Here is an 8819-nt window from a genome sequence, read left to right as displayed (position 1 = left end):
CTCTTTTCGGAGTCGCGAATCTCCCGGGAAGGAAAATATATTCAGCGCCGTTGTAATGACTTCGCTAAAAGCCGCTTACGCGCGGAACGAAATTTCAGATCGCGACGGTCTCGTTTCTGGGTCACGAAAATTGAAATCAGATTATTTTGAGTTTGTCATAAGGACGGCTTACGGTAATCCCGCTGCCATGGTAAAAATCCGCGCGGCGGTTGAGGTATTAAATTTCTCATGGTTTTCAAAATCCGGTTGTTTCGCGATTGCATCCGAAAAATTCACCTGGACGCGTTGGCGGAACGAGTAAAACGGGATGCGTTTCGAAACTCGGAGTGCACCCCGGGTATTTTGGAACTCTACCTGCAAATAAAATGCAGCTCGCGCGTTCAGAATGGGGAAAAATTTTAAACGATCCGACACCTTGGCTATCCCGCCGCCTTTTTACAATTTCAAAAAAATACCCGATAAACGGCACAAAGCAATGCCACACTGCGATGTAGCATAGAAATAGAAAAGATGCATTTCGACGAAATCAAGTCATCCAGTTGAGAATGGCGACGAAATCCTCTCGACGACAACGCAAATCTCGTTGTATTATACCGGAGACGTTGTACACAATTCTAGTTGTTGAAGTCATTGATAAATGTATAAATATGAACATAAATACATATATATATATATATATATATTCATATACAAAAGATAAATATATCAGAATAGAAGTACACGTACGCGGACCCGTAGGGAGGGCTGATCTATGACGGCATTTTCTCCTGTTCATTCCAGATTTTATTTTCCAAAACTGTCCAAGGATCTAAAAGTGCCAAACGAGTAGTTTTTGATACGATAAAAAAATGTAATGATTGACGTAATTTTTTTTTTTTTAAGAGCGTGACCTGAAATAAGCGATGGTGTACAAAAGTCAGACCTGAAGCAATTCTCTTTTTCTGGTTTATGAATGCCATTTTAGAGCAGTTTCCTCTACCGAGCCGTTTGTAAGGTGTATAGCCGCGTAAGAGTACCACTAGTCGTATTTTGTCACGACTGGAACAACGCCAAATGGTAGCCGAACAATTTTCAAGCGGGACAACAATTAGCGAGAACAGGCAGTAGCCTCGAAATTGACTCGGTGGATGGAGCAAAGGCATAAGTTTCAAAATGAGGTTTCGAGATAATTAGCCGAAAGTTTCACACGTGGTGGAAATAAATACTAGCAAGTTGTGTCATGGATGTGACACGATCAAAAAGTTACCTTAATATTCCACGAGCAGGGAAAATACCTTCCAAAATAGTTTCCCGATTCGCAAATTAGCAATTACTAATATTCTTATTATTTCGAAATCTCCCCTGCTAAGTCACCCCTAATTAATTAGCGAAAAATAAAGAAAATATTCTCGGACATTTGCTCCATCCATCGCTTCGATAACAATTGCAATTCTCGTTAGGCCGTTGAACCATATCGCGATTAATTACATAGATTGTGTCTACGCGAGGTTTCGTAAATCCACCGACGAGTTTTATTACTGTATGCGTATCGTGAGAGTGAGTAGATGGGGTAGGAAATGAGAAAAAGAATCAAAGTAATTACCAACGAATTGTTCCCGAAATAATGTCTCCCTTAAAATTGAGTTGTCTGATTCCGAGTGAGGATTAAAATCCGAAACGTGGAAGGTAGATCGATCTAAGCATGCCTATTTCCGTATTCTCTTGGGTTTGAATGCATTCAACTACAACGATTTGTCAAGGAACACTTTTCGAAAACACTTCGAATGTCAGGAAGGCGTCTAATTGTACATATAGGCACATCCGAAGTGCCGAGACGAGTACCAAACGAAACCCAGTTTACTTCGCCAGTACCAAATTTGGCCGAAAGTACATAAGTAGAAGACTAAGAAAGCGTGTATGTGCGAATAATTGCGCGAGAGAAAGCAAAAGACGATGGAGCGAATGCGCCGAGACGCGACGAGCTCTCCGGTGATTACTCGTTATCGATTTTTGATAATTAATTGACATTCTTGGTAATGGAATTAAAGTGTTAATTTTTTTACCTACCACTCGCCGATTTATTTTTAAGCCCCTTGCATGACCAACGCATTGAAATATCTGCGATTACCTCGTTACATCTCGTCTTCGATTTTGTAGCTCTCCGCAAAATTGCCGGGAAAATGGCGTACCGTTATTCCAGATTGACAATTGCATTCGTTTAACGTCGCTTAAAAGGTACGCGTTAAAATCTGGGCCATTCATGTTCTCGGCTCTCGAGGGTGGAAGAGGCCGGAAGCTGAGAACAGACGGCAAGGGTACATCGGAAGGAGGGTCGGGAAAAAGAGACAGGGCAAAAACTGAGGAATCTTGAAAAATAGAACGAGCGGGAAATAGAAATAGGAGTGCGGAAAAATTAAAAGGAAGAAACGCTCCCGAGCTGAGGCGTTTCCACGCATCTATCGGTTTTCGCTTTTCCGCTTTTTCAAACCCCTCAACGGACTCGCGGATAACTTCGAGACTTCTCCGATTTCCCGAAGTCTAAGCTCGAAAAAGCGCCTAAAAGGGGTTTCGAAGAGGAACGATGGAAATTCAAGCGCGCGAAGAGGAACGATGGAAATCCGAAACGGGGGAACAAATAAAAGAGACCGAATAGCGATCGAACGCCCTATGAATTGTCCTTTTCGGTCTTTCGGCAGAATTGGAGGTCTGGTTAATGCGACGATACGTCAAAGCGGATCCTCCGATCGCGGAATGCCTTCACGGCCTGTTGGATCGGCTCTTAATCGGTTCGTTAGCGAATTACAGGGGTCCTCGGGTAATTCGGCTTGCGTTTCCTTGACCAGCAAACCGAAAGCGACCGGCCATCGCTTGGCCGGAAATCGAATCACCCAGGAATGCTCGGTCCAAAAGGCGATCACCGCTTCAAATCCTCATGTAACCGAATGTCCGGTTCTCGATTCCATCGCGATACCGCCCAGGGAGACTGCAATCTAATTATTCAATTTCATCGCATTCCATATCAGTCTGCAAATCTCGTGAATCCCAATGAGAAAGCCTTCATATTTCGCTTTAAGTGAAAATTGAAAATCTTGAAAAAGGAAAAAAGCCGATTTTCGAGGCCCACCCGGTACGAGATGGTCGAGCAGCAGGACAGCGTATCGGTGGATTTATCACGCTACAACGAGCAACACTCGCTTCGGCGAAATTTCCATATTGATTAACAAACACGCTCTTATTACAGACGACATCGACGCGCCGTCGATGGTTTCGCCAAAAAATCCGCAATGTCGATGCAGCGCAACGACTCTCCGTGCTTTTCCTTTTTCCCTCTCGTCGAAGAGCAGACTCGCAATAAGAGCTCTCAAATGCGACGTCCTTCTTGATCAAATTGTCCCCAATCACTCGCGAACCTCTGGTCTTTTTTTCGTGCCGGAAGGAATCGCGTACCCTTAAATCTCCCTTGAATTTTGTCTTCTCTCGTCTTCCGACCTGCAGAGGCCTCACCGTGTCACGAATCCGTGTCACTTCCTCGGAAGAAACTTCAGCCAGAAGTCTACCTTTTTACCCTTTGATTGGTGCCTTTAGCTTCGCTTCTTTCCCTTCTGCAGCTTTAATAGTCGACGAGGAAATGGGACGGAAGAAGAGCCCCATCGTCGCTGCTCGTCGCTTTCCAAGGACCGAAGAATCATTACCATGAGAGCTTCGACTTTGGAAACTGACGTTCGAATGCTAAAGAAGGTGGGGAGATGCGGACAGTATTAACTGGAGGAACTTACCTTCTTACGAGATTAACGAGAGACTCATCCACTGAATGCAAATCACCTCAGCTATTTCCACGATTTTCCTCCTGGCGCTGCGAAAAATGGCGACGATGAAATCGTACCAGCTCGGATGAAAAGCTTTTCGAAAGAGTTCGATTTGGAAATTCAAAAAATGCCTGGCTTAAAGTATCACCAAGGTGGAATGTTGCCGTCCACAGAGGGTACCCTGAAGCGGGTCTATTTATCGACGGTAATGTAATTATCGGCATTTTCGGGTAATCGAGAAAATTGCTATCGGGTTTCCCGTGTATGCTCAAAAACCGGAAAATAATTGTTCGTAAATCAACACTAAGCCCGCCGGGTAGAATGGGGGTGGTTAATTATAGCGGAATAACGTTTCGTCGGGGCTGCGGTAAACCACTATTTCAGGGTATCCCCCTTTGATGCCTCACTGCCATTTATTGAGCAACATTGTCATGGATTTCTACGCAAAGGTGTATCCGCAATCAGTTCGAACGATAACATAAAACCGATATCGTGTCTACAAACGAAGGGCTATCGAAGGGCTCGTCGGGTTTCCCAATGGGCTTCAGATTGGATATCACTTTCCTTGCGCTTGAATCCTGCAAAAAATTGTACGGTATCGTGAAATATAAATCAAACATCACGCGAGTGGGCTCTCTCGATGAATCCTAGTATTTCACTACGGTATCCGTGACTCGTTAAATTCTGTAAAAAAAAAATTGAAAATTGTACTGGAAAGGTAGTGTTCACGAAACGGTACCTTCATACCATTCGAGTTTAGCTGTATCGAAGGCTGGATAAAGAGAACTTATGTCTTGTCGACGGAGGTTAAAAGGATTCCTTTCCCTAACGTCGGTATTGTAGGATTCCGTTGGTACTGCGGTTATATTGTACATTAAATATTAATGATTACCTCGCCTTCACTCGTCGATGAATACTTACTTCGGATTACTGGGGTAAACGGGTTGGTGAAAGCTTTGGCCGATAAAATAATAATCAATGCAAATCTCTGTCGGTAAGATGTCGAATGGGGAGTGCTTGAATTAGCAATTCGAAATCCAATGAAGGACCTGGTGCCGTCCTATTCCTGCCGGTAAGTGTCAGGTGGTATTAAATAAATACTCGCAACTACTGCGCCAATTTTCGAAGGATTTCGGAACTGTCAGGAATTCCCCATGAATTTTAGAAATCCTAAAAACATCAATCGTTTACGAGATGGAGAACGCTGTCTCTGAAAATGCCGTATTCTCTCAGTGTTACTGCCAGTTGCTCCAATCTCTTTGGAACGTATCTACAAATTATAAACAACGTAAAAAAGAAATCTAAAAGTAATTATACATACAGCTGGTTTAATTTTTCAGAAACTAACCCACTGATAACGACCTTATATCCTCTTGAATGATCATTTGGTAAATTTCTGTCCAAAATTTGGTACAATTTGGCAACCGTATCATCCGCTGAAACATGCACTAAGTACACTGTACATCCGTTTAATGACCTCACCTTCAATCGAAGTTCACCACCCTTCCCCGTAGGTCCATTAATTTGACGAATAAATGGTTCCTACAATAAGGAAATAATGAAACAACTAGTTGATTTAAGATGTATACGAATAAGACAAAAATGTTACGTCATTCCGCCTATCCAGCGTCGCCGATTTGCTAACCCGTGGTATTCTATATCCAAAACTTTGTTTAACATTTTCCTTCAAATTTTTGACGTTGTTTGCGAGTGGATACTCCATTTCAGACATCGACCTCAGATTTGGACGTGGGGAAGCCGAACTTACCGATCTCGATCGAGCTCTACAAGCAATGACTTTATTTTCAATTAATATTTATACGTCCGAAACTATTCAGAATTTTAAATTCTGCGTGTTAAATCCAGTGGAGGAAAATTGTATAGTCAATCATTTAAATCGTTAAAGCATTACCTGGGTGTCGTTCTCACGGGAGAATTGTTCTTGTAACTGTGCCAACTTGTACTGCTACTATCTGGAACCCTTGGCGTGTTTGACCGAGGTGTGCTTGTCCTCGTAATTTTTTCATTCGTGGACCCGCGATACTCTGTGCACTTTGTCGCTAAATCTCGCTTCTAAAAAGAAAATAAGACATGGAATTGAAAAATATAAAAAAATTGGGATAATACATGATTATCTGTAGATTTTTGTCTCACCTCCTTTCGACTGCTGAGTGCCAATTCGGCATTTATGTGGGATTGCAAATGACTATCCGAACAGTTATTATTATGCGAAGCAAGGATCTGCGATCGAAGATTCGTCATCCGAGTTGACGAAATCTGGGTGTAAATTTTGGCCTGCCTGGCCTTGTCCGAAACGTTCTTCGACACAAAATCCGTCGAACTTTGTTTCCACTTAGAAATTTCTGAAGTTCGAGATGTGCTCGCAGGACTCGAAATCTGGCGAGGCGAAATTCGGGGGGATGATTTTTTAATCAAAGACCGTTTCCCCAGACGATAGCCCTGGCCAGGAAAATTGCCTTGGCTGTAGTAAATTTCCGTCCTGTGATCGCCCACCTGAATAAAAGGGAGAAAGTAACAAAAGTACTCTACCTCGTAACGATTAGAATCATTTTTCAATCCCGTTTAACCTTGAGGGGAACTCCATTAGGGTAGAATTTCTGCAGCTCTGATGGAAAATAACCATCGAGAATGTCGCGAATGAATGATCCCGTCTTCGGATCATCGTAATTTCTCAAAGGCCCGTCCTGGACTACCATGCCGTTTTTATAGAATTTTAAGGACATGCAGGAAGAAGTCTTGAGGCCAAAAAGAAATATTTTACAATTAATCGCAATATCGTGGATCACCAGGAATGTCAGTTTTTCGCTCACTTTGAAAGAGGCACCAGCTCCATTTTGCTTTTGTTGGATGTGGACCTCGCCTTTGCCCACTGACAAATTCAGCTCCTCGATATTTGTCATCAACTGAGCGTAACAAGACTCGATGTAATCTCTAAAATACGTTAACGAATATACATTGATGACTCCTGTAGAGCTGCGAAATTGATTTACTTTGGCATGGACTGCAATGAATTATTTTCATCGTCTGCATCACCCACCCAGACGAGTCCATAGTCCGCCAGAAACTTCTAAAAAAGACATAAATGATTTAAAAGGAATTTTCCTCGCAAAAAGTGATATTGAACGTCAACGGTACCAATAGATCGGACCTCCATTTCATAGATTTTATGCTCTAACAATAGACATCTTCTGTAAAGGTACTCGGAATCTTCAATTTGCGCACGTTTCTGTTGCAACTCCTTTTTATGAATTAAAGTTTGATTCTTACTCTTCATCTCCCAGTCCTTTACCTGGAAAATAATTCATTCTCCATATTTGCTGCAGAATTATTAAGATAAAATAGCGACTTTGACGTCAAGCACGCTACAGAAATATTAAATGAAAAAAAAAAAGAAAGATATTCCGAAGGTATACTTTTCGTTTGAGACGTCCGATCTCCTGCTCCTTCGATTTCAACCTTTCCTCCGCCTTGGCCAAGACCTTTTGCATTCGCTGCATTTGACTTTCAGCAAGATAGAGATGCTTTGACAGCATTCCAATCAGCTCCCCGTCTGCTCTACCATATTAATACACCATTAATCAATCTGTATAAACGTCCCACATAATAAATGGGTCGTCCCTTTCTTACCATCCAATACATGCCATAAACAATTTATGCTACGCGAATGTCGTAAATCTATCACATCAGAGATCGGATCAACAAGTTTTTGCAAGATTTAATAGACCTTTTTTCGCGGCCAGTGTACTTTCCTACATGAAACCACAAGTTCGATCCATTAATCAGTACGAGTCGATCGCCGTATTTAAAAGAAATAATAGAAAGGTGACGGAACGTTATTAGTACGTATTGAAAATTCAAGAACTCAGCGAAGGGTGTGCCAATTCTGATAATGCAAAGTAACCATTAATGCGCGAACGTGGTTCACGTACGTCTTAAGGTATCATTATGACGCCTATCTGATCAACAACTTTTTGCAGGATTTTCTCAACGTCTTTTCCCTGTACGTTACAATCGTCCCGTGATTATGGACCATACCGCTGTCGCAATTAGCACGTGATGATGAACGCTCGATCGGCGCGAAATCGGGCAGCATCTTCGAGGAGTTCCACGGAGTGCGGCCATTCCGAATCGAGCTTGGAAGCTGGAAAAGCAGTTTTGAATATTACGCCATTCGATTTCAGACTCTACGAATGGAACCTCGACTTCCGGGATGACATCTTTCCTCAGGATCGCCGATTTATTCGAGTTGACCGACGTCGTTGATCGCAGGGACGACTTCGGCTTCGACCCTTCCGGTTCTTCCTCGCAATCCGACATACGGACCAGCATTTACGCGACAGATTTTGTCATACAGACCGAAACATATCTTGCATAGCGTTCGACGGAACGTGGGGCGTTTGGAGACACCTGACAGGTACTGCCAAAAACCGAGAAAAACCGTCAAACGTGTCAGCTAGCCGTTGTTTTCCCGCGACCAGCGCTTTCCTCCTCACTGCCCCCCGCCGTTCATTTCATTTTTACAAAACTCACGCTTTTCCTTCCGGACAAAAAAAAATCCTAATCGCACACCGAACAGATGGATTTCAATCATTTCCCGACACCGAGTCTCAGATGCCGCTTGACCACAATCGGCGCATAATGTTTCTGTTAAAATTACGCAACTCAAGGAATATAACCGAGCACAAAGCGCGATTGAGGTATCCTCGAAACAACGTGAGTCGTGTCGTAATTATTACGTGCAGCCTAAGGAAATTAGCACTGGTCGTCTCTTCGCAGACACGTGAGTTCCACCAGAAAACAACAGCCATGGGTAGTTAAAGTCGTTTGCGGGTTACCGAAAATTCTTTCGACTCCCCTCGACGCAGATGTCCGTTAAACTCTTCACGCCTTTCCGAAAATGGTCCGTGCATGCGGCGTTGTTCGTTCCAGTCTGAAAAAGAAACGAGTCGAGTATTAATACGCGATTAAATCTGTCCGTGGTTACAAGAGAAAGGGGTTCTGGTCTTTTCGAAA

The sequence above is a fragment of the Orussus abietinus genome, unplaced genomic scaffold (genome assembly GCF_000612105.2).
Source record: "Orussus abietinus isolate OABI.00-Male unplaced genomic scaffold, Oabi_2.0 scaffold39, whole genome shotgun sequence".
Lineage (NCBI taxonomy): Eukaryota > Metazoa > Arthropoda > Insecta > Hymenoptera > Orussidae > Orussus > Orussus abietinus.
The sequence above is the reverse complement of the archived record's forward strand: the minus strand, read 5'-3'. Positions refer to the sequence as shown.